The 26,400-nt window shown below is 37.9% G+C and overlaps 1 protein-coding gene across 6 annotated transcripts in view; it reads right to left on the reverse strand.

Annotated features, from left to right (window-relative positions):
- Positions 1–26,400, reverse strand: part of ZZZ3 (zinc finger ZZ-type containing 3) — a 122,629-nt gene that overhangs the window by 72,235 nt on the left and 23,994 nt on the right. For 4 of the 6 annotated variants that reach the window (XM_017962693.2, XM_009211291.3, XM_009211285.4 and 1 more), the window contains exons 2-3: positions 6,529–6,662; positions 4,474–4,629 (exon numbers count right to left, since the gene is read on the reverse strand). The gene's annotated coding sequence lies outside the window, so the exon portion shown is untranslated. Of the gene's footprint in view, positions 1–4,473; positions 4,630–6,528; positions 6,663–10,782; positions 10,804–26,400 lie in introns of those variants that run through there. The other 2 variants (XM_021924209.2, XM_017962692.2) reach the window with 2 other exon arrangements.

Raw genomic sequence — 26,400 nt, forward strand, 5'->3', positions numbered from 1 at the left:
GCAATAGTGCAAAGTTTCACAGTCCCTTCCTCCTGCCTTTGGTCATCAACAGTCTCCCTTCCCATGTAAACCTAAAAATGCCATTCTGACTCCTTTCCCTAAAAATCAAACACAATCTCTCCTTTGCTTCAACAAGAAGTATCTAATAGTGGAAAGGCTGGAAGAATTACAGAAGACACAGCAACATGCTACCACATATAAAAAAGAAACACTAAAGGAAATAATCTCCCTGTTCCTGCCTGCTGACAAGTGAGAAAGTACCCTGTAAATATTTAAGTTGGCTGAGTTTAGCGTTGTCTCAGAGTATGGCATACTTTTAAATTTTTAATTAACAATTTTTTAAAATCTTGTAAGAATCACAAAACTAGCCCTGGAATTAAAGCATGGTTATTTGTTCTAGAGAATTTCATAGCAATCAAGTGAACAATAAGTACGAGACACCAATCAGAACTTAGAAACACATTTCTTAAAGTAGTAAACCTTTATTGTTTTGGGGATTCCTTAAAAGAACTGCTGACATTTAATTCTCATTTGCTAATATATTATCATTAAGATTACAATCTTTCTGTTTTTTTCATGGGTAACAAACACTGAGTGTCCCATAATTTTCCACTTTTAGTTATAAAACATTTAAGTTAAACTTCAAATGATGTTTTAGAAGAACACAAACTGGCCAGGGACAGTGGCTCATGCCCGTAATCCCAGCACTTTGGGAAGTTGAGGCAGATGGATCACTTGAGGTCAGGAGTTCGAGACCAGGCTAGCCAACATGGTGAAACCCCATCTCTACTAAAAATACAAAAAACTAGCGGGGCATGGTGGTACATGCCTGTAATCCCAGCTACTCGGGAGGCTGAGGCAGGAGAATCACTTGAACCCAGGAGGCAAAGGTTGCAGTGAGCCGAGATCACACCACTGCACTCCAGGCTGGGCAACAGAGCGAGACTCTGTCTCAAAAAAAATAAAAAGAAAAGAACATAAATTGAAATATATGAAAAGCAACTTATTTGTTTCATGTATCCAAATCTGGCACTCTAAAATGTTAAGATTACTTATTTTTAAATATTAAATATGTATGTAAACACACAAAAAAGCATAAGACTAAGCTAATTTAATAAATAAAATGCCTATGAAATCTAATCCATATTATCTTTAATGCAAATTTAATTATACTCATAATTTATGGTTGAAAAATAATACTGGCAATAGAAATACTTTATAAACACACAAAAGAATCTGTTAATCTTTACTTTTCAAAATGCAATCCCAATTAAGGGCCTATAAACCTCTTAAATTATTCCAATAATCAATAATAAGACTTCCTTAACCTCTTCTTTCCACACCAATCTGAATAGGAGCAAAATCTGCCTTGCAGTACAAACTTCTCAAAGAGAGACTATTTTGGATGAAATGAACCTATTATTAGTAGTACTAAGAACCTGTTTTTTATACATATATTTTTTGCTAAAAAATATCACCTATAAGCTGGTCATGGTGGCTCAAGCCTGTAATCCCAGCACTTTGGGAAACCAAGGTAAGTGGATCACTTGAGCCCAGGAATTCGAGACCAAACTGGGCAACATGGTGAAACCCTATCTCTACTAAAAATACAAAAAATTTATCCAGGTGTAATGGTGCATGCCTGTAGTCCCAGGTACTAGGGAGGCTGAGTGGGAGGATCACCTGAGCCTGGGAAGTGAAGGGTGCAGTGATGTGACTGCCCTTCAGCCTGGGTGATGGGAGCAAGGCCCTGTCTCGAATGAAAAAAAAAAAAAATCACATATAGTGAGGCCTATCTTACTTCTTCACCATTCCACTGATTAAAATATGAAAACACTGATTAATATGAAAGTTAAATAAAATATGAAAACACTGATTAATATAAAAGATTAAGTCTCTTTTCATTTCTTCTACACCCTAAAAATGCTTTCATTTCACTCAATAACTAGAACAAAGCCCTAGTTTTAGGATTCTCAAATTCTGTGCTATTGGGCTGTATTGAAAGAGAACTTGTTTTATAACAAGGATCCTTGTGGTACCACAGACTCTTGCAACTCAATCGTGGGCATCTCCTGGAAGCTTGTTAGAAATGCAGAATATGAGGCCCTGCCCCAGACCTACCAGTGAATTAGGTTCCTAGGTGACTCATATATGTATTAGGGTTTGAGAAACACTGCCTTAGGCTACTGAAGTCAGACAGAATTCTACTAAGAGTCATCAAGTTTCAAACTAAATTAGACCTATTTATAATATATCCTTTAATTTCTTACTGGATCCTAATAATAAAAAAAAATACGTAAGGCTAAGGAAGCACCAAATGGAAGACTATAAAAATATCTTGCCTGAAATTAACATGTGATATGCACTTGAGGTAATAAACTGGTTAAAATTATTAAGATCAGAGTTAAACAAAATTTTGCTAATCTTCCCTCTGATGAATTTTTTCTGTTCTAATCTTTTTCTTCTTATCTTTTCTATTTTGGATAGGCATATATAAAAGGCACATACTTTCTATGATCATCTAATAAACTGAATGCAAAATTCAGTTAATAAAAGGGGACCAAAAATGTCTACATTAGCCAGGTGCAGGGGCAGGGAAGCGGGGGCACCTACAGTCAATAGATACTCAGGAGGCTGAGTCAAGAGGATGACCTGAGCCCAGGAGTTTGAGAACTGCCTGGACAATGGTAAGAGCCTATCTCTTAGAAAATAAAAACTAAAAAGTCTGCATTATCTCAACCAAGTCTCAACATTGTTTCGTCATGCTTAGCAAAATATTATAGACTAAAGCAGTTGTTTTCCTCATTTTAGCTGCATCACAAAAAGTTTCTTAAGAATACAATGAAGCTTAGAGTACAAAATTATATTTCTGCTAAATATTAAGGAATAAAAATGAACTTATTTACAAATTATCTCAGAAAATACCCCTGTAGGCTAACAAAATAAGAGGTATATGGTGAAAACCTTAGATAGCATCCATCTGAAGTTAGAAACGCAATCACTCTAGTTTTAGAAATAAGGGAAGCCATTAATTAACATATTCATACGGGCAAAACCCAATCTAACTACTACACTGGAGTTTTTCCTATACATTATCTACCAAATAATGAATAGTGGCACTTTCTAGAATACAGAGGAAAGAGAGTGTGGTCAGTAACTAGAATTAACCAGACTCCCTTCCTCTCTTCCCCACCTTCATGAATTATCATCCTATTGGAGGTCATATCTTAGAAGGACCAGTCAACCAAATTTCAACTTGTCCATTCATATTAAGCCCTGAATCCTACCTATGATTTCACATATCCTACCCACATATTTGCTGCTGAATTGCCCTCCCATAAATTTGAATCTATTGTTACCCAAATATAACTATAGGATTCTGAAAAACACTCTTTGAAGCATTATCAGCTATGTTTCAGGTCATAAATTTCCAGCTCCTGTGATCATATCTGTAGAACTGTATCAATAAGAACTAAAAGGAATAATAATTATTAAACAAAAAAGGCCCACCTAATGACACACTTCTCTAGCTATTTACTTAAGAGAAAGAAATTTCAAAAAGATATTTCAAAGACCTTGCCTATAAGCTTTTTTTCCTACTATAATCACCAAAATGGTAAAGTTTATTTTGGGAATTGAGGAGCTGGCAATCTTCCATCACACCAATGTTCTAGCTAATATTTATTATCATAATATTTAGTTTTATTAAGTGAACAATTTTTAGTAAACTGGTCATGATACCAGTATATATTCATGTAGACAAACCAAAGTAAAAGGAAAAAAGAGCAAATGCAACTGGAAAGTGTTAGCAATATGATTCTTTCTCTAGTTGTCTAGAATATAAACAAACTATTTAATAATGTTGAGGCCATGTTTGTCATGTAATTATTTTAAGACAATACCTCAGCAGTGCAATTACCACCATATCTATAATGTTAAAAGTAGAAGCATAACTGGTAACCCACCCATGCAATTCAACTTAAGGTTCTTAGTCACCTCTTTGAAGTCTGGGAACTCTATTATGTATTGTCTTATATAAAAAGACTTCTTAATTATTTCTCATTAATAGAAACTGATATATGACAGATGGTCGGTAGATTGGTAGGTAGGGAGGTAGGTAGGTAGGTAAGCAGGCAGACAAGCAGACAGTCAGACAGACAAAAGTAAATGAAAACACACTCCAAAGGACAATCGGGAAAAGGAAGTCAAGGAATTTCATAATGCCTCCTGAGTCAAAAATTCCAACATAATCAGTCACTTCATTTATACCCCTGTTGAAAAAAAAGGGGGGGGGAGGAATATTTCATTCCTAATCCATTCCCTGTAGCTCCATACTCCTATAAACAGCCAGCCAAACTACAATTTGCCACACAGAGAATGTATGGAAAAATAACAAATCTCCCCATCTCAAAAAAAAAAAAAAAGGAAGTCAAACTATAGTTGTCTTCACTACTGCAAAACTAAAGAACTTACCTGTACAACCAAAGATCTATCATTGTGGAAATATAATCTCTTTTCCTTATATCCTGAAGGAGTTGGAGCTATGATCTAGAATGGAGCTTAAGCATCAGGGTTTCAGACTCTCTCAGCTTCAGCCATGGAGAATACTAGAACCTCCTAAATTTCTTTCTTTAAAATAAAATAATGAAAAAAAAAGGATTAAAGAAGATGATGAATGTATGCTAATAGATTTACTCCTTCTATAATAAGAAGAAATAAAGGTACAGAATCTGTTCACAGTGACATCTTTCACGCTTCTTGGTAACTCCGTAGCCTCGAGGATACTAAGAAACTGAAACAGGATTTTTAGAAATCATCAAAAGCAAACCAAAAAGATCCTGAAATATACCAAATCCTTACAACTCAATATTAGTTTGAACTGAGTCAAAATGTGACTTGCTCTTTTCTAGACACTGCTCTAAGGCAGTATTTTTTGGCAGTGATCTAAAGATTGCCCTTGAAAACATTTCTCATAACAGAATTTATAATATCATCTCTTACTCTGGTCCTAGAGGACTTTCCAAATTCTCAACATCAAGTATACATAACCATTTAGGTTATGCATGAAAGAATCACACAAATAACCAAATCTTCTATACCCATAGGATAACCTGGATGCTTATTAAAGTGCTATAAAATTCAATTACAAAAGGACATTTATATTATTTTTGGCATATGTATTTTTTACAAGAACAAGAACAACAAGGATTTTCCGGTTTTAGTACCCAATTCGCCAGATAATTTAATTGATCTAATTACATTTCATTTCTTAGAACGGTCTGGTCAATTCTTACTTTATAATAATTTATTATGATATCCTTTTCAAAGAATGTACAGGCCAGGCGCAGTGGCTCACACCTGTAATCCCTGCACTTTGGGAGGTCGAGGCAGGTGGATCACAAGGTCAGGAGTTCGAGGCCAGCCTGGCCAACATGGTGAAACCCCATCTCTACTAAAAATACAAAAAATTTAGCCAGGCATGGTGGCATACACCTGTAATCCTAGCTACTCAGGAGGCTAAGGCAGGAGAATCGCTTGAACCTGGGAGGCAGAGGTTGCAGTGAGCCAAGACCACCCCATTGTACTCCAGCCTGGGCAACAAGAGCGAAACTCAGTCTCAAAAAAAAAAAAAAGGTACAATCTGGCTAAATGGGTTACTATGAGTGTCCATCTGAAAACAAGGAAGACGACTAAAAAAAGACCAGTAGATGTTTATGATAGAAACTGTCACTTTATTATAAGCATAAAACTAGATATTATAATGATACATTTTGGGGGAAGTGTTACAACTTAAAGACTGATATAATTACAAAATCTTGTAATGACTAGGCAGACTTACTGCCTAGTAAAAATAGGTTACTGCTCTAGTCAGCTAGAAAGGGAATAGGGCTAACAATATCTAATATCTATAGATGCCATCTCTCCCAAACATGCCCTGGAAATGCTTTAAAAACCACTAGGTAGGAAAATTGTCTAATAACCATTTAATACTACAGTACACTAAGAAGTGTTCTAAGTTAACATGGGGAGAAGCTCAGTGAAAACATGATCCTACAAAAAGTAACCCTTGACTTGAAAATCTACTCTTCTTGTAACAGACTCCAAGTGACAACTCCTTTGTACCAAACACTGAAGCCTTTCACAAACATGGCAAAACATTATGTTCTACAGTGTGTGATGGTAGTAGCAATCATCAAAAGCAAAGATCATCTACAACTTAAAGTATATCTCTGAGCATACTGGAATGTGCCCTAGTAGCAGTCTATCAAGTTCTAATCAACCACATAACTACTCTATTTGAATAGAGTTCACTATAGGAACATTATCCACTACGATATTTAGCAGACAAGAACATCTGCAACTGTTATTTTCACAGAGCTGACACTTACAGCTGAGCTCTACTGGCATTAAGATAAACAGGATCCTGCAGTGTTTTGTAAAAGCCTGATACACTGAAAAAGAAACTTCAATCAATTACTTCTAACTAAACCCCACTTGGCCTTAATTAAGATTACATTATTTTCTTACCTTTTAAAAAGCGTTTCGCCTAGTATTTGATTCCCACGCGTCTGTATTTATCTGTCATCACTGTTAATTGTCCATGTTACACTGAGACTTCAGGTATTATTTATTTATATGGTCGTACTAGAACAACTTGATATCTGTGAAGGGAAACCATAATATAATCACTATAGATGTGTTACTGTTTACAAATTTGTGAATAAAAGTGGTAATATTTCCAAACACTTACATAGCACACTTCATTTTCTACTAAACTTCACAAATAATTCCTTACATTTAGCTGTGAAATATGCGTCTTCAACAAACTAAGATGATTGGCTAACACTTCCAAGTTCTTCTCAGAGAGCACCCACATACAAGTTTTCTAAATTTAATTCTAAACTTAAATCCTTACAAATTGAAGAGCTCCTCAGGTTCCTTTTCTTACTACCAAGATAGATATATGTCATTTTCCTTAAGTCTACAATTGCTCTCCATTAATACAAAAGTACTTTTTTGTGTATTTTATATTTTAGGGAATAAATCTATAATGCTTAAAAATGAAGTAAAAAAAGATAATGACTGTCCTTTAAATGTCACTTTAAACATCTGATACCTTTCTCAAGTAATCTTGGAAGTAAACAGAAAATAAGTGTTATTTAAAATAAACTGAGATGTAGCTGCACAAACATTCCTTAAAGGTAAGCTTCTTAAAACAGACTTGGTGATGATTACAACTCTAAGAAATAGATACACACACTTATAATGATGACCAAAAGCACTGTACAGAATTTTAAATAATTTTAACCAGTTTATTGGTGAAAAAAATGAGCTACAAAAGAATGTTCATTCATACATATCAAAGAAAGCAGTGTATGAATGGCATTCTAAAACGTTTCATCATGCTGTACCACTACACTACACAGTAAAAAGTACAAATCTACATGGAAAATAGAGATAACCTGGCGAGGCATGGTGGCTCATGCCTGTAATCCCAGCACTTTGGGAGGCCAAGGCAGGAGGATCCCTTGAGCTCAGGCATTCGAGACCAGCATGGGCAACATAGTGAGCCCTCTTCTCTACCAAAAAAAATGAACAAAATTAGCCAGGCATGGTTGTGTGTGTCTGTAGTCCCAACTACTTGGGAGGCTGAGGTGGGAGGATCATCTGAGCCCAGGAGATTGAGGCTGCAGTGTGCCATGATCGTGCCACCGCACTACAACCTAGGCAACAGAGTAAACCGTATCTGGAAAAAAAAAACATTTTTTAATGAAAGCAGATAACCTTACACATGCTTTCTGGATAAAGTTATTAGGGTTGTCAACCATTCAGATATTCTCAGTGAGAACTTTCATTAACAATAGAGCGATTAAAAAACTATTATCTATCCTCAAACACAATTCCTTATTCGTTTTCAAACATTAAAAATATATAAGTAAAACCATAAAAAAATTAACACTTTGGGATGCCAAGGCAGAAGGATCACTTGAGCCTGGGAGTTTGAAACCATCCTGGGCAACAAAGTGAGGCCTCATCTGTACAAAAAATAGAAAAAGGTAGCCACGTGTGGTGGTGTGCACCTGTAATCCCAGCTGCTAGGGAGGATCCTTAGAGCTGCAGTGAGACCTGATTGCATCACTGCATTCCAGCCTGGGTGACAAAGAAAAAAATTTAAAAAAAAAACACAGATCTAACTAATTTTTAAGTTTAAAAATTGTCATGACCTCTCTTGTACCAAAAGCAAGGAAATTAAACTAGCCAAAACTCTTGTAGCCCCTATACTGTGTTCTTCACTTCATTCAACATACATTTCAAACTTAAGCATTCTGCAAAACTGTTATATGCTTTCTGCAGCAGAAACACTTCTTTGAATTATGACAATACACAGTACTTTTTTCATTTGAATTATTTAACTACAGTAACTTACTTCTAGAAGTTTAAAAAACAGCATTTTGTCATTTAAAAAGCATACAAAATGGAAAGCAAACTATCTAAGTCCTATTCCTAAAGCCATCTTATTTATTCCCTTGGAACAGAGCTTTGCTTGTTTTCATGTACTAATAAAATTCATTGACTATTCAAGCGTTCCAAAAGCAAACCCAAAACCAATCTTCACTGAAAGAATTACTTTTCCTACTTCTTGCAGTCTTAACACTGGTACTACTGTATTAAATAGATTACATGATCTCAGATTCACAGCACACATGTAATCACTCCAAAAGACTACGTAAATCTCACTAGAAGATACAGCTCTAGTGATATAACCAGGATATAAGCCACACAACTTACTATTAAAATAAAACAATGATGTTCAAAGCTAACCACAATCCCTAAATTTTCAGGCAAAATTATTTTTAGTTTTATAAGAGCTTGGAAAAAATTTAAAAGGAAGGTCATACAACAGAGTCATATTTATTACCTGATTCTTGTTGTAAGTGAAAATACCACATATGGGCACTATACTATGATTTTAAATGATTTTATAAGAAACAGACATTCAATTCAATGTCAGTTGTAAAAAGCATTAAAATACGGTCAAAGACACAAATACCTTTCTTTTTTTCTTTTTTCTTTTTTTTTTTTTTTTTTTTTGAGACGGAGTTTCCCTCTTGTTGCCCAAGCTGGAGTGCGATGGTGCAATCTTGGCTGACTGCAACCTCTGCCTCCTGGATTCAAGTGATTCTCCTGCCTCAGCCTCCCAAGTAGCTGGGATTACAGGCACCTGCCACCACGTCCATTTAATTTTTGTACTTTTAGTAGAGATAGGGTTTTGCCACGTTGGCCAGGCTGGTCTCAAATCCTGACCTCAGGTGGTCCACCCACCTTGGCCTCCCAAAGTGCTGGGATTACAGGCATGAGCCACCACGCCCAGCCCAGAAACACCTTTCCTAGATAATTAAGATTTCACAGTTACTTGCTATAAAGAGCTGAACCAAATTTTTATTTGGTACAATAATCAAAGAAGAGTACCTTTTTCTGGCTCCCTAAATTGCTCAGAACCACATGTTCAGTGTCTTGGATACCTTCTATAGATTTTCAAAGATAAGCCTATTTCACAGTCAGCAGAAAGATAGTAGGAAGAGTATAGGATTTGGTGGAGGAGACAGAAATGTGCTTCTCTGTCATCAATAATTATTTCACCACGAGCAAGTCACTTTGCCTATCTGTGCTTTATCGATAAAACGAAAGACATAATACCTGCCCACTACCTCTCAGAGTTATTGTGAAGTTCGAAAGAGTTCACATCTGTGAAGTACTTCAGGTTGCTGACTCCCAAATTTTAGTGTGTCTAAGAAATACCTGGACCCAATCACCTCTTAAATTAAGATTCAGAAGGCCTGAACAGAAATGCATAAATTTTCATTGTCAATTAAGCACTTCAAGTCATTCCAACGTATGGGCTCCCAGTGATGATCAGACTTTGAAAAAAACTACATCAGTTTCTTCTAAAACACTATAGTGTTTGGGCTGGGTACGATGGCTCATGCTGGTAATCTCAGCTCTCTAAGAGACCGAGGCAGAAGGATCACTTTGAGGCCAGGAGTTTGAGACCAGCTTGGGTAACATGGCAAGACCCTGTCTCTATAGGAAAAAAAAAAAATGCACACAATACATTAGTGGAGCATGGTGGTGTGCACCTGTTGTAGTCCTAGCTACTCAGGAAGCAAGAGGCCTGGAGTTTGAGGCTGCAGGCTACAGTAAGCTATGATCACACCAATGCACTCCAGCCTGGTGAACCAAGTGAGGCCCTGTCTCTAAAAACTTAATTAATTAATTAAAAGAAATAAAACTTTAGTGTTCATAAGCATTAAATCTAGGTACATGTTTAAAATACAAATTTCTAGCTAGGCGCAGTCACACATGCCTATAGTCCCAGCTACTTGAGAGGCTGAGGGAGGAGGATTGCTTGAGTCCAGGAGTTCTAAGTTGTAGTGCACTATGTCATTCAGGTGTCTGCATTAAGTTTAGCATCAATATCGTGATCTCAGGGGAGCAGGGGACGACCAGGTCACCTAAGGAGGTGAGAACGGGCCCAGGTCAGAAACACAGCAGGTCTAAACTTCCATGCTGATCAGTAGTGAGACTGCACCTATGAACAGCCACTGCACTCCAATTTGGGGAAAAGAGACCCTGTCTCTTAAAAATAAAAATAAAAAATAAGAAGAAAATGAAATAAAATACAAATTTCTAAACCTCATCCTTAAAAATCCAGATTCAGGCCAGGCGCAGTGGCTCACGCCTGTAATCCAATACTTTGGGAGGCTGAGGTGGGTAAATTACCTGAGGTCAGGAGTTCGAGACCAGCTTGGCCAACATGATGAAACCCTGTCTCTACTAAAAATACAAAATTAGCCAAGTGTGGTGGCATGTGCCTGTAATCCCAGTTACTCGGGAGGCTGAGTGAGAAGAACTGCTTGAACCTGGGAGGTAGTGGTTGCAGTGAGCCGAGATCACACCACTGCACTCCAGCCTAGGTGACAAAACAAAACAAAAAAAATTCAGATTCCATAAACTTGGAATGGAGCATACAATCTTCATTTATCATCATTTAGGAGATTCAGATGTAAATGAGTTATGATATACCCTTTTAGAAATCCTAGATTCTTCCTCCTAAATATTTCTCAAATTGTTCCTACCTCTGTACTATCATCATCCATGACCAACCTTAGGCTGTCATTTGAACTAACCCAAATGCCTTCTAATTAGTCTCTCTACTTTAAGTCTTTTTTTTTTTTTTTTCCTCTCTGAGACAGGGTCTCACACTCTGTTGCCCAGGCTGGAATGTAGTGGCTCAATCACTGTTCACTGCAGCCTTCAACATTCCAGGCTCAAATGATCCTCCTGCCTCAGCCTCCTAAGTAGCTGAGACTACTGGTGCATGCTACTACACCCAGCTAATTTTTGTATTTTTTGTAGAGACAGGGTTTCACACCATGTTGCCCAGGCTAGTCCTGCACTCCTGGGCTCAAGTGATCCTCCCACCTCAGCCTCTCAAAGTGCTGGGATTACAGACGTGAGTTACCGCGCCCAGCTCTGCTTTTGTTAAGTCTTATCCTTTAAAAATGCATGATCTACAGAATGATATGTCATTCGCCTATCTAAAACTCTTTCAAGAGACTTATGTTTCTTGCCAAGATAGAATAACAGGCATGAAACTTATGCTCCCACCTGAAACAACTAAAAATCTGGACCAAAAAAAATGTATGAAAATTATTTCTGACAAAAGAAACCAGACAACACAGGACAGTGATCAATGAAAGAGAAAAAATAAATGGGGCAAAGCCTACAATTTACTTACTGGAGAATTTCTCCAGTTTACTTACTGGAAAACTTCTAAGCTGCAGAGAAAGGCAGGTGTCCCAAGCAAGTTCAGTGGTTTTCTGGAGTTAAGATAATGAAGTGAGGAGTTTAGGGAAGGCCAAGGTAGCTACAGTCTCCCAGAACATAGTGCCACAGAGGAGAGAGCAGAAAGGAGAGGCAAGATCTCAGATAATCTGCAGGGGACCTCCTTAAATCTTGAGCTGAGTACTGATCAGTAAAACAGGGAAAGACATCCACAGGCAAGAGTATGCCAGAAAACATGTAATAACTGAAGGGTAGGTGGTATGTAGTTCCTAGTTTATAGGGTTACTAATGTTTGTGGTATATAACTTCCACCACAGCCAATTTCAAGCTACAAACATATCAGTGAATGAGAATCTGAAAAAAATACATGGCAACACATTATACATTACATAGTGTTTCTACCATAAGAACATAATAAGGCTGGCTGCAGCAGCTCACATCTATAATCCCAGCACTTTGGAAGGCCAAGGCAGGTGGATCACTTGAGGCCAGGAGTTCAAGACCAGCCTAGCCAACATGGCGAAAACCCATCTATACTAAAAATACAAAAATTAGCAGGGCATGTTGGTGCACACCTGTGGTGCCAGCTACTCAGGAGGCTGAGGCATGAGACTAGCTTAAACCCGGGAGGTGGGAGGTTGCAGTGAGCTGAGATTGCGCCACTGAACTCCAGCCTGGCCAACAGAGTGAGACTGTCTAAGGAAGGCGGAAAAAAAAAAAAAAAAAACAGGACCCACTAGATATAAATTACCATGAGTGCATAAAAATAGCAATATAAAATAATATAGTTACATGAAGTAATGAGTTTTGAGCATTTACTATCTTTGTTCATAAGTTATTTAATTATAAGTTTATATAATTTAATTCCCTTAAGAATTAAGCTAGCTCACAAATTTCCTGATATTTTAACAATTGGCTCTCATGAGCCAGCTCGAGCATACCACCACACGTGGCTCACATAGTCGGGAATAACTGGTTAGCCTACTAGCCACAGTAGAAAACCTCATAATTCGTGGGACATGAAGTACAATGCTCAGTACCACACTGCATCAGTAGTGGTGCAAACTGAGCTCTAAACTAAAGACTATTCTGGTCTCACCTAACAAAGAGAAAAGCAAGCCTCAAAAGGATAAAGCCATTTCCAATGAACTCCACTGTGTCCCAGAACAGAGCCCAAGAATATTTATGGGAATTAAAAAAAAACATCCAGCACCAACCAAGGTAAAATTGAGAATGCCTGGAATCCAATCAGAAATTACCAAACAGGCCAAGTGTGGTGGTTCACGCTTGTAATTTCAACACTTTGGGAGGCTAAAGTGGGCGACTGCTTGAGCCCAGGAGTTTGAGACCAGCCTGAACATGACAAGACCCCATTTCTACAAAAATTAGCCAGATGTGGTGGTGCATGCCTGTAGTTCCAGGTTCTTGAGAGGCCAAGGTGGGAGTTTTGCTTGAACCCAGGAGGCTGAGGCTGTAATGAGCCACGATCATGCCCCTGCACTCCAGCCTAGGTGACAGTGAAATCTTGTCTCAAAAAACAAAATCATATGAAGAAGCAGGAAAATACCACTTAAAATCAGAAAAAGCAATTGACAGAAAAAGAACTGTACATGACAGTCACTAGACAAGAATATTAAATCAGTTGTAACTGTAGTTCTTATGCTCGAAGTGGTAGAACATATTAAGCATGCTAAGGAGAGATACAGGAGTCTTTTTAACGCAAATTGATTCTTCTACTTAGAAAAATACAAAGTTTGGAATGAAAAATTATGCTGGGATTAGATACTGGAAAGAAAAGGTCAATCAATCTGATGTCATAGCAATAGAAATCTAACAGATAGAAACAAGAGTGGAAACAAAACCATGAATGAGATGTAGAATATCATCAAAACGCCTATAACATGGGTAACTGAAGTCCCCAAAAGACTAAAAGAGAAACAGAAAAAATATTGGAAGAAATGATCCCAAACTTTCTAAATAGGATGGAAATGACGAATTCACAGATCAAAGAAGCTCAATAAGCTGGGCATGGTGGCTCAGTGCTGTAATCCCAGCACTTTGTGAGGCCAAGGAAGGTGGATCACTTGAGGTCAGGAGTTTGAGACCAGCCTGACCAACATAGTGAAACCACATATCTACTAAAAATACAAAAATCAGCGGGGAGTGATGGTGTGTGCCTGTGGTCCCAGCTACTCGGGAGGTTGAGGCACAAGAATCACTTGAACATGGGAAGCAGAAGCTGTAATAAGGTGAGACTGTACCACTTCACTCCAGACTGGATGACAGAGTGAGACTCCATCTCAAAAAAACAAAATACAAAGAAGCTCAATAAACCCAAGCACAAGAAACATGAATAAAACTACAGTAAGCCAGCTCATAACCAAACTGCTTAAAAGTCAGTAATACAAAGAATGTCTTAAAGGCAGAGAAAAACAACACACTACAGGCACAGAGAGGAAAGTAAGAATGACAGCAGACTTCTCGGTGGAAATATATGCCAGAAGACAGTAAGGTATATCTTTGAGGTACTGAAAAAAATTGTCAACCAAAAATTCTACTCTCAAAAAAATGTGCTTCAAAAAATAAGGCGACATAAAAATTATTTCAAACTTAAAACAGTGAAAGAACCCATCATAGACAGACATGCATTGTAGGAAATGTTAAAAGAAGTTCTTTAGGCAGAAGGAAAAGATGCTAGATGGAAGTCTAGATGTATCCAAAGGAATATAAAGCACCAGAAATGGTAAATATGAAGATAACTATAAAAAACTTTTCCTGGCCGAGTGCAGTGGCTCATGCCTGCAATCCCAACACTTTGGGAGGCCAAGGTGGACGGATCACCTGAGGTCAGGAGTTCAAGACCAGCCTGATCAACATGGAGAAATCGCATCTCTACTGAAAATACAAAATTAGCCGGGCATGGTGGCATATGTCTGTAATCCTAGCTACTCGGGAGGCTGAGGCAGGAGAATCACTTGAACCCGGGAGGCAGAGGTTGCAGTGAGCCAAGATCGTACCATTGCACTCCAGCCTGGGCAACAAGAACAAAACTCCGTCTCAAAAAAAAAAAAAAAAAAAACTTTTCCCCTTAGCTTTTAAACATAAATAACTGATAAAAAGATACCAATATACTGTACAGTTTATAACATAAATGGGGGTAAATGTAATAGCACAAATGTGGGAAAGGGGACATACAATGTAAGATTCTTACACTACATGTAAAGTTATATAACAGCACTTCAAGGTACGCTATGATAAATTAAGACGTATACCATAAATTTTTAAATCACCACTAAAAAGCAGATGAACAGAGAAAAAGTAACAGTTAAACAGCTAACAAAAGAAACAAAATAACATGTTTTAAAGACTCAATCCAAAGGACAGCAGAATAAGAGAATGGAACAAAGAGCATAAAGAAAAAATAAAAAGCCAATAGCAAGGCGATAGATTTAAACTTTATCAAAAATCGCTTTCATACAGCCATTAAAACTGTAAATAGTCCAAAAATAGTTTCAAGCAGTTTAGTTATTTGGAAGCAGTTACTTGGAAGGAATATCAAAAAATAAACATAAAAAGATTCAAGTCATTTAAACTGTGACCACAATGAAATTAAATCAGAAATCAGTGATTAAAAAAATACATCTCAAAAATCCTCAAATATCTGGAAATAAATAACATGCTTCTAAATGACCCATTAAGTCAAAGAAGAAATCAAAGGGAATTAATGCAGCATATCAAAATATATGGGAAGCAGCAAAAGCAGCATTTACAGAGAAATCTAAAGCAGTAAACATATGTTAGAAAAAAAGGAAGGTCTCAAATGATGTCAGCTTCTACCTTAAGAAACTAGAAAACAAAGGATACTATAATCCACAGAAAAAGAAGAAAAAATAATAATGAGCAGAAATCAATGAAATAGAAAACAAAAAAGCAATAGAGAAAAATTAATGAACCAATAGCTGATTCCTTAAGAAAAATCAATAAAATTGACAAATCTCTAGACAGACTCATCAGGAACAAAATACAATATCAATATTAAGAAAGAAAGAAGAGATGTTGCTATAGATTCTATAGATGTTTTAAAAGATGGTTCTATAGGTATTTTCCCAACAAGGGTACCAAAACAATTCAATGAGGACGTACTAATCTTTCCAACAAATGCTGCTAGGACAACTGGATATCCACCTACAAAAGAATGACACTGAACCCCTACCTCACACCATATACAAAAATTAACTCAGGATGAACTAAATGTAGCGCCACATTTAGCACTAAATGTAGCACTAAAATGATAATGTTCTTGCCAAGCATGGTGGCTCACACCTGTAAACCCAGCAGTTTAGGAGGCTGAGAGAAGAGCATAGCTTGAGCCCAGGAGTTCGAAACCAGCCTGGGCAACACAGAGACCCCATCTCTACAAAAAATAAACAACATTAGTTGGGCAAAGTGGTGTGTGCCTGTGATCCCAGCTACTTGGGAGGCAGAGGTGGGAGGATCACTTGAGCCCAGGAGGTTGCACTGAACCAAGAACATGCCACCGCACCCCAGCCTGGGTGACAGAGATAGAGAATGTGTCTTTAAAAATAAAAAAAGCTGACAAATCTTTGTGCAAATAGGTGCAAATCTTTGTGACCTTGGATTAAACAATAATTTCTTACATATGATGCTAAAAGCGTAACTAACAAGGACAAATGTGTGATTCCACTTACTATATGAGTTTACCTAAAATTGTCAAATTAGTAAAAACAAAAAGCAGAATGGTGGTTGCCAGGGACTGAGGGAGGGGGAAATGTCAAGTCACTGCTTAATGAGTAGAGTTACAGTTATGCAAAATGAAAAACATTCTGGAGATGGACCATGGTGATGGTTACACATTATATGAGACTATATTTAATGCCACTAACCTGTAAACGTTAAAAATGGTTAAAATGGGGCCAGGCACAGTGGCTCATACCTATAATCCCAGCACTTTGGGAGGCCGAGGTGGGCAGATCACAAGGTCAGAAGATCAAGAACATCTTGGCCAACATGGTGAAACCCGTCTCTACTAAAAATACAAAAATTAGCCAGGCATGGTGGCACACACCTCTAGTCCCAGCTACTATGGAGGCTGAGGCAGGAGAATCGCTTGAACCTGGCAGGCAGAGACTGCAGTGAGCCCAGATCGCACCACTGCACTCCAGCCTGGGCGACGAGAGCAAAACTCCATCTCCAAAAAAAAAAAAAGGTTAAAATGGTAATTTTTATGTTACATATGTTCTGCCACAATTAAAAAATAAAAATTGAAAAAGCACAAGCAACCAAAGAAAAATACAGATAAATAGGGATCATCTAAATTAAAAACTTTTGTGCTTCAAAGAACTGAAGAGAATAAAAAGATAACCCACAGAATGGGAGAAAATATTTGTGATCATCTCTCTATCTATAAAAACCCTTACAACTTAATAAAAAGATAAACCTAATCTAAAAATGGGCAAAAGACTTAAACAGATATTTCTGCAAATAAGATACACAAATAGCCAATAAGCACATGAAAAAATGCTCAATATCATTAGCCCTCAGGGATATGCAAATCAAAACCACAGTGAGATACTTCACACCCACTAGTATGGATATAATAAAAAAGACAACAAAAATATATGTTGGCAAAGATGTAGAGTTATGTGCACCCTTATACATTGCTGGTAGGAATGCAAAATGGTGCAGCTGCTTTGGAAAATTGTTTGGCAGTTCCTCAACAAGTTAAACATAGAATTACCATATGACCCTGGAATTCCATTCTTAGGTATACACCCAAAAATAAAGGAAAACATATGTCCACACAAAAACTTGCTCAAAATTGTTCATAGCAGCATTATTCATAATAGTTATAAAGTGGAAACAACTTAAATGTCCATCAGACTGCTGGGAGGTAATAAATGGCAGAAAGCAAGTGCTATAGGTCATATCAATACTAATGAGAATGACTGTTAAGTCATATAAAGGAGTGAGGTATTGATAAACACTAGAACATGGATGAACCTTAAAAACATCATGCTAACTGGAGGAGGTCACTCACAAATGTTACATATTGTATGACTCCCATTTATATAAAATATCCTGAACAGGCCAGGTGCAGTGGTTCACACCTGTAATCCCAGCACACTGAGGGGCCTAGACAGGAGGATCACTTGAACTGCAGGAGTTCAAGACCAGTCTGGGCAACGTGGTAAGACCTCGTTTCTACAAAAAAATTAAAAAATTAGCCAGGCATAGTTGCACATGCCCCAGCTACTCAGAAGGATGAGGCAAGAGGACTGCTTGAACCTGAGAGTTTGAGGCTGCAGTGAGCCATGATCGTGCCACTGCATTCCAGCCTGGGCAAAAGGGCAAGACTCTGAAAGAAGAAAAAAAGGAGGGGAGGACATTACAAATAACTTCATGTCAATAAACCCAACTATTTAGATGAAATGGACAAATTCCATGAAAAACCACAAACTCCCCAAAACTCACTCAAGAAATTATTTCTTAAATATCCTAAAAGAAAGTGAAGTTACAGGTAAAAACTTAGCAACAAATAAATTCCAAGCCAAGATGAGTTCACTAGTAAATTCTGACTATGCCACTTGATATACATTTAAGGAAAAAATAATCCTAATTCTACCCAAACTCTTCTAGAAAACTGAAGAGGAAGATTTCCCAACTCATTCCATGAGGCCAGCATTAGTCTAATTTCAAAATCAGACAAAAACATTACACGAAAATTGAACTACAAACCTATATTCCTCATAAACACAGATGCAAAACTCCAAATAACTTTTTAACAAACCAAATCTAATAATATTTTTAAAATAATACACCATGACCAAATGGTGTTTATCCCCAAAATGTTAAGACTGGCTTACATGTACATAAGGATGGTTCAATGCAATTCACTCTACATTAACAGACTAAAAAAACAAAACCGAAAAGAAAAAAAAAAAAAACATAAGATCATCTATACAAATATAGAAAAGTTTTGACACCAATCTAGCATCCCTCTACGGTGACAGAATGCAGATCAGTAATTACCAGGGGATGTGGGAGAGGTGAGAGCAACAGTAGGGAGAAATTAGAAAATAGTATGAGAAAACTTTGGGGACACGAATTTGGTAATAATCTTGATTGCAGTGATGGTTGCACAGTATATACATTTATCAAAACTTATAACAAATTATATACTTTAAACATTTACAGCCAGGTATTCCTCAATAAAGTTATTTCAAAATAAATCCAAGAAACAAAACACTTTCAAAGATAAAAGTTAAAATCTAAGCATCTTAATGGAGATACAAATTGTACCTGGCCTTTCCATCTCTATTCTACTCTAAATCTTCCCCAGCAGCTAACCAGATCTAAATTTCAATCTCATATCACAGAGGTTTTCAATCACAGCAAAGTATCAGAATCACCCATGACATTTAAGGAAAAAGAAAATAGGAGTTTCTCGTTCCACAGGTCTGGAATTCAGTCCAGCTGTGATTTATTTTATTTTTTGTCTTTTTTTGAATTGAAACGAAGTCTCGCTCTGTCACCCAGGCTGGAGTGCAGTTGCACAATCTCGGCTGACTGCAACCTCCACCTCCTGGCTTCAAGCAATTCTCCTGCCTCAGCCTCCCAAGTAGCTGGGACTACAGGTGCCCACCACCACACCCAGCTGAGTTTTGTATTTTTAGTAGAGATGGGGTTTTACCATGTTGACCAGGCTGGTCTCAAACTCCTGACCTCAGGTGATCTATCTGCCTTGGCCTCCCCAACGGCTGGGATTACAGGCATGAGCCATTGTGCCTGGCCATTTTTTGTCTTTTTAAAATTTTTTATTACTTTTAACTTTTCTGCTGAAAGACATTATACATAAAGAGAAGTGCAAAATAATAAACCTATAGCTTGATGAACTATCACAAAATGTAGAGGTATGTATTATTTAAAAGTTCCAAAGATATGATGAACAGCCAAAAACGATTACCTCTGCCCCAAACATCTTGCCCTTCCTTGCTCACCTACCATTCACCTTGTTCTTTAAGTCACAAATCAGATGCACCCACCTACTCCAAGAACCTGTGTCCCCAGGGAACCCTGTTCATAGCTCTTACCATACCACTTGCCTTTAAAAAGTGTTTTTTAAACTTTTTAAAGGTAAGAATCCTTAAATAAATTATGTCCTGGAAAAAGAGAAAGTAAAGCTACTCTAGTTAAAAGCAAGGCTAAAGTGACTATAAGACAGTAAGCTTGCTTACCCTCCCTCAAACTATTCCCCCACTAGGAATTTCAAGATTACTATTTACTACACTAATCTATTCACTTGTCTGTTTCATCCATGAAAACTGTTTTGTAGCAAAGCCTATCTTATTTTTCATTTTCTTTGTGCCTAGAAAACATTCATTAAACATTATTATTTGGATATTATTCAAACTAAGTATGGAGAATAAATCAGTAAGGTTATTTTAAAAAGTCTGAAGGGGAATAGTAGCTGTACAGGCCTTGAAATACAAATGGGCAAAACTGGAACAAGGCCAATGAGGCTGAAACCTAACAGGCAAAGGGAAAAAGTATCATAAAATGAGCTTTCAAGTAGACAGATGCCAGACCATAAAGGGCTCTCTAAGCTATAGCAGAAATTTGATGGGTTTGTTTGTTTTGAGATGGAGTCTCCCTCTGTCGCCCAGGCTGGAGTGCAATGGCGCGATCTCGGCTCACTGCAACCTCCGCCTCCCAGGTTCAAGCGATTCTTCTGCCTCAGCCTCCTGAGTAGCTGGGATTACAGGCATGCGCCACCATGCCTGGATAATTTTGTATTTTTAGTAGAGATGGGGTTTCACCATGCTGGCCAGGCTGGTCTCAAACTTCTGACCTCAGAGGACGATCTGCCTGCCTCGGCTCCCCAAAGTGTTGGGATTACAGGCGTGAGCCACTGAGCTCGGCCTTGATCAGTATTTGTTTCATGTTTCTTTTTAAGTTTTATTTGGATTATTTATTCTATTGAAGTAAATGAAGAAAATGACACATAATCTAACATACATTTTTAAAAGATTATTCTGGCTGCTGTGTGAATGTGAACTCAGTGTATAATGGGAGAGGAACAAGAGTACAATAATAAATGTGATCAAAGCCGGGTACAAAGGCTCATGCCTTAATCCCAACATTTCAGGAGGCAGAGGCAGGTGGATCACTTGAGCCCAGGAGTTTGAGAACAGCCTAGGCAACATGGCAAAACCCCACCTCTACAAAAGATGCAAAAATTAGCTGGGTGTGGTGGTGCACACCTATAGTCCCAGCTACTGGGCAGGCTGAAGTGGGAGGATCACTTGAGGCCAGGAGGTCAAGGTTGCAATGTACTATACATAATTGTATACTATACATAACTGTATGTGCCATACTGTAGTGCAGTTTACTTTGCACCAGCAACACCACAAACACATGAGTACAACATTACAGTACAACTTTATAACAGCTACCACATCACTAGGCAATGGGAATTTTTCAGCTTTGTTATAATCTCATGGGCCCCACCATGGTATATGCGATCTGTCATTGACCAAAACCTAATTATGTAGTATTTGTCTGTTCCACTCCCAACTAACCACTTACTTGCTGTGACCTAACAACCATTTCTTAGTTGTTAAATTGGCGGGGGGCGGGGAAGCATTCCTACCAAACAGAATTGTCCTAAGAATTAACTGAAATAAATCATGTAGAGTAGCCCCGGCACATAGTACAAAAATCAACAAATGAAATAATGATTGCCAGCATTTATTATGTGCAATATACCACATACTATATATATATATATATATATAATCTTATTTAAAACTCTCAAAAACCTATGGAAGCAGGTACTAATATTATCCCTATTTAACAGATGACAAAACAGAGGCTTAAGAATACTAAATACAGGAGGCCAAGCCGGGCAGATCACTTCGGCCCAGAAGTTCGAGACCACCTAGGCAACATGGCGAAATCCCATCTCCACAAAAAATTTCAAAAATTAGCCAGGTGTGATGTGATGACAGCTGCCTGTGGGCCCAGCCACTCAGGGGGCGAGGTGCGAGGATTCGTCTTGAGCCCAGCAGGTTGAGGCTGCAGTGAACTGAGATCATAGCACTGCACTCCAGGACGGGTGACAGACTGAGACCCTATCTCAAAAAAAAATTTCCAGTATTGCAAAGCTAGTTAAGTGGCGGAATACAAAGTCTTATCCACTCTACTGACACTGTGCTTTACAATAACAAAGAACTTGCTCATTATATTTCCACAATCTCAAAAGTAGACAGGTGAGACATCATATTCATTTCCTAAACAGTATATGGCAACAGACTCAAGAAATGCCTATGATCACACAACTAATAAAGCCAGAATATGAAGCTAAGTCTTTTTTTTTATTATTTTTGAGATGGAATTTCATTCTTGTTGTCCAGGCTGGAGTGCAGTGGCACAATCTTGGCTCACTGCAACCTCCGCCTTCTGGTTTCAAGCAATTCTCCTGTCTCAGCCTCCCAAGTAATTGGGATTACAGGCCGGGCGCGGTGGCTCAAGCCTGTAATCCCAGCACTTTGGGAGGCCGAGACGGGCGGATCACGAGGTCAGGAGATCGAGACCATCCTGGCCGACACGGTGAAACCCCGTCTCTACTAAAAAATACAGAAAACTAGCCGGGCGAGGTGGCGGGCGCCTGTAGTCCCAGCTACTCGGGAGGCTGAGGCAGGAGAATGGCGTGAACCCGGGAGGCGGAGCTTGCAGTGAGCTGAGATCCGGCCACTGCACTCCAGTCTGGGCGGCAGAGCGAGACTCCGTCTCAAAAAAAAAAAAAAAAAAAATTGGGATTACAGACATGCACCACCACACTCAGTTAATTTTTTGTATTTTTAGTAGAGACAGGGTTTCACCACGTTGGCCAGGCTGGTCTTGAACTCCTGACCTCATGATCCACCTACCTCGGCCACCCAAAGTGCTGGGATTATAGGCGATGCCTAAATTGAGTTCAATCTGTAAGACTCTATGGCTCTCTGCATTGTAATAATTCTATAAACGCTTAGAATGAGGATCTTCTAACCATCTCATACCAGTTAAAATGGCAATCATTAAAAAATCAGGAAACAACAGGTGCTGGAGAGGTGTGGAGAAATAGGAACACTTTTACACTATTGGTGGGACTGTAAACTAGTTCAACCATTGTGGAAAACAGTGTGGCAATTCCTCAAGGATCTAGAACTAGAAATACCATTTGACCCAGCCATCCCATTACTAGGGATATACTCAAAGGATTATAAGTCATGCTGCTATAAAGACAAATGCACACGTATGTTTATTGCAGCACTATTCACAATAGCAAAGACTTGGAATCAACCCAAATGTCCATCAGTAACAGACTGGATTAAGAAAATGTGGCACATATACACCATAGAATACTATGCAGCCATAAAAATGGATGTTTTCGTGTCCTTTGTAGGGACATGGATGCAGCTGGAAACCATCATTCTCAGCAACCTATGGCAACAACAGAAAACCAAATACTGCATGTTCTCACTCATAGGTGGGAATTGAACAATGAGATCACTTGGACACAGGAAGGGGATCATCACACACCGGGTCCTGTTGTGGGGAGCAGTGGGGAGGGATAGCATTAGGAGATATACCTAATGTAAATGACGAGTTAATGGGTGCAGCACACCAACATGGCACATGTATACATATGTAACAAACCTGCACGTTGTGCACATGTACCCTAGAACTTAAAGTATAATAATAGAAAAAAAAAAAAAAAAAAAAGAATGAGGCTCTTGTTCCAAAAGGGGGTATGTCTGAAAAATAGATACATGATCTATGATAAGACAATTCTTCCCAATGGCCGTCAACATTCAAGTTTTAAAGAAGCTAAAATAGAGATTAATTTGAAAATACCAATGACAACTGTACCCTCATTGTATGAAATTTGTGAGAAACCCAGTGCTAATCAGAAGAAGAGATTTTGACAGGTCTATTACTATTTCCTGTGGTATGTTTCTTGTTTAATAAATGATATCACTTAACAGAGAATTAGAGGTGAGAATTTAATACTTCTTTGTAAGTCATTCAGTCTCTCCTATAAAATCATTCTCTTTGTTCGTAGAGATGGAAAAGATATCCATCTATCTACGGAGAGGCATGGGTACCAAACAAAAGGCACTATATAAGGCCTGATGCCAAAAGGGACAGTTATGTTTATTTCCTATTTATCTCCAACACTAGAAAACTTAAAAGAAGCAAGCTTAGTCCCTTTTCTATGTTTGTAACAGAATACCACAAATTAGGTAATTTATGGAAAATAAATTCCTTCCTTTCTTTCTTTTTAAATAGAGACAAGTTCTATGTTGCCCAAGCTGGTCTTGAACTCCTGGACTCGAGCAATCCTCCCACCTCTGCCCCCCAAAGTGCTGGGATTACAGGTATGAGCCACCACACTCAGCCAAGAAATTTATTTCTTACAGTTACGGAAGCTGAAGTCCAAGGTCAAGGAGTTGCCTCTGGTGAGAGCCTTCTTGCTCAGGAGGATTCTCTGAAGAGATCTGAGGTAGCACAGAGTATCACAAGGTGAGAAGGCTGAGCGTGCTAATGTGCTAGCTTAGGTCTCTCTTCCTCTTCTTATAAAGCCACCAGTTCCCCTCCCATGATAACCCATTAATCCATTAACCAATTAATCCATTAATCCATTCATGAGGACAGAGACTTCATGATCCAATCACCTCTTAAAGGCCCTATCTCTCAATAGTGCCATATTGGGGATTAAGTTTCAACATGAGTTTTGGATGGGACATTCAAACCATAGCATATCATAAGCCAATAAGAGAGTTAATATTTATATAATGTGATCAAGTAAAGGGTTTTTAAGATCAAAATTAATTTTCTTCTAGCATTACCTTTACTTTGATTGGGTTTAGTCAAGTTTAAGCCCCCTCAGCCATGTGAGGACACAGTGAGAAGATGGCCACTTATAAACCAGGAACTGGGCCCTTGCCAACACTTAGTCTGCCCTTGGACTTCTTAGCCTCCAGAACCATGAGAAGTAAATGACGGTTGTTTATTTGTACCCAGTCTATGGTTTTCTGTTACAGCTGCCCAAACAGACTAAGACAATAGCTAATGAGACAGACAGAGAAGGCAGATAGATAAAACTCTTCTTGCAGGTAGCAAAAAATAAAGCTGAATTTGTCAGCCGTCACGCAACAGAAGCAGAGCACTAGTATGACATTGTTTAAACATTCTGACTTAACTCAGCCTGAACCCAGATAAATACCCTGGACTTTTCAGTTCCATAAAATCCCTTTGTTGATCTATGACTTAGAAGAAGAAATGAGATGAGAAGGCACCATATATCATTCTTAGGTCGAAATGAGATAAGAAGGCACCATGTATCATTCTTAGGTCCAAACCAGGTTGTTAAATCCTGGAACAGACTAACTTGAAAATGATTATTGGACTAGCAAGACTGATTCATTTCAAGATACATTAGTTTAGCACATACTGTGTACTATGTACTTATCATTAAGACATAATCGCAGCTCTGGACAGCCATTCATCTTCAATGGACATTCATAAATGAAGCATAAATAATTCAGCAAGGCCTAGGTGAAATGCCTGATGTAAAAATCCATCTATATATTTAATTTTTACAAATGTTTCCCTTTCATCAACTTACAGTTTTCCTCACAGAGCTATATCTTATAGCTGTCTAAACTGTATACTGCATTTTGAAAATGCTTACAAAAAAATTTTACTTCTTTGCTTGCTTTAAATATTTTTTAAATTTGTCAATTAGTTAAATTTACGAAAAAAGTCAAAATTTCCATTAATTTAGTAATATTTATCCTTAAGGATGTTATTTAATGTCAGTTTTTTTTTCAAGCCAGTCACAGGTATTAATAAATGACTACTTAATCCTCTCTAAAAGCCATGCTCCATCTGTCTTAAAAATTTTCAATAGTTTCTGTCAACACAACAATCAAGAACAAGTAAGACTAGGAAAAGTCTTAAAAGCAAATAAAATAATCTAAATGAGACAAATGAAGGTAAAGATTCATAATGAGTTAGGATATGTTACCATTTCTCATGGGACAGAGTCCTCCCTGAAATATCTTTTGATATCAATGTCAAGGTCTGAATATCAAAATACTGAGACCTTGAATCTTATCAGATATGCACCACTGCTCTAAATTCTTGCATTTATACTGTCTTCAGAGGGCACAAAAACTTTTCCCAGCATATTAACCAACCTCTAAGCTTGATTCTCTGCCACCTCTAAAAATCTATAGGACACCAGGTAAAGGAGTTCCCAAGCTAGTTTCAATATTTCAAAAACCCTAAGTGCCATAACAGATCATATATAGTTGATTCTCATAAAGTTGCCATGAACACTGAATTATCAAATACTCAATACTAAGAGAAATTCAGAGTGAAGTTCCTGCTAGCCTCTGATTAAAACATTTTCAACAGCCTAATGACACATATCCTTGTTTTATCTGTGCTTTTATTTAAAAACCACTTTTATTTATTTACTTACTT

This window comes from Papio anubis, chromosome 1 (assembly GCF_008728515.1).
Source record: "Papio anubis isolate 15944 chromosome 1, Panubis1.0, whole genome shotgun sequence".
In the NCBI taxonomy this organism is placed as follows: domain Eukaryota; kingdom Metazoa; phylum Chordata; class Mammalia; order Primates; family Cercopithecidae; genus Papio; species Papio anubis.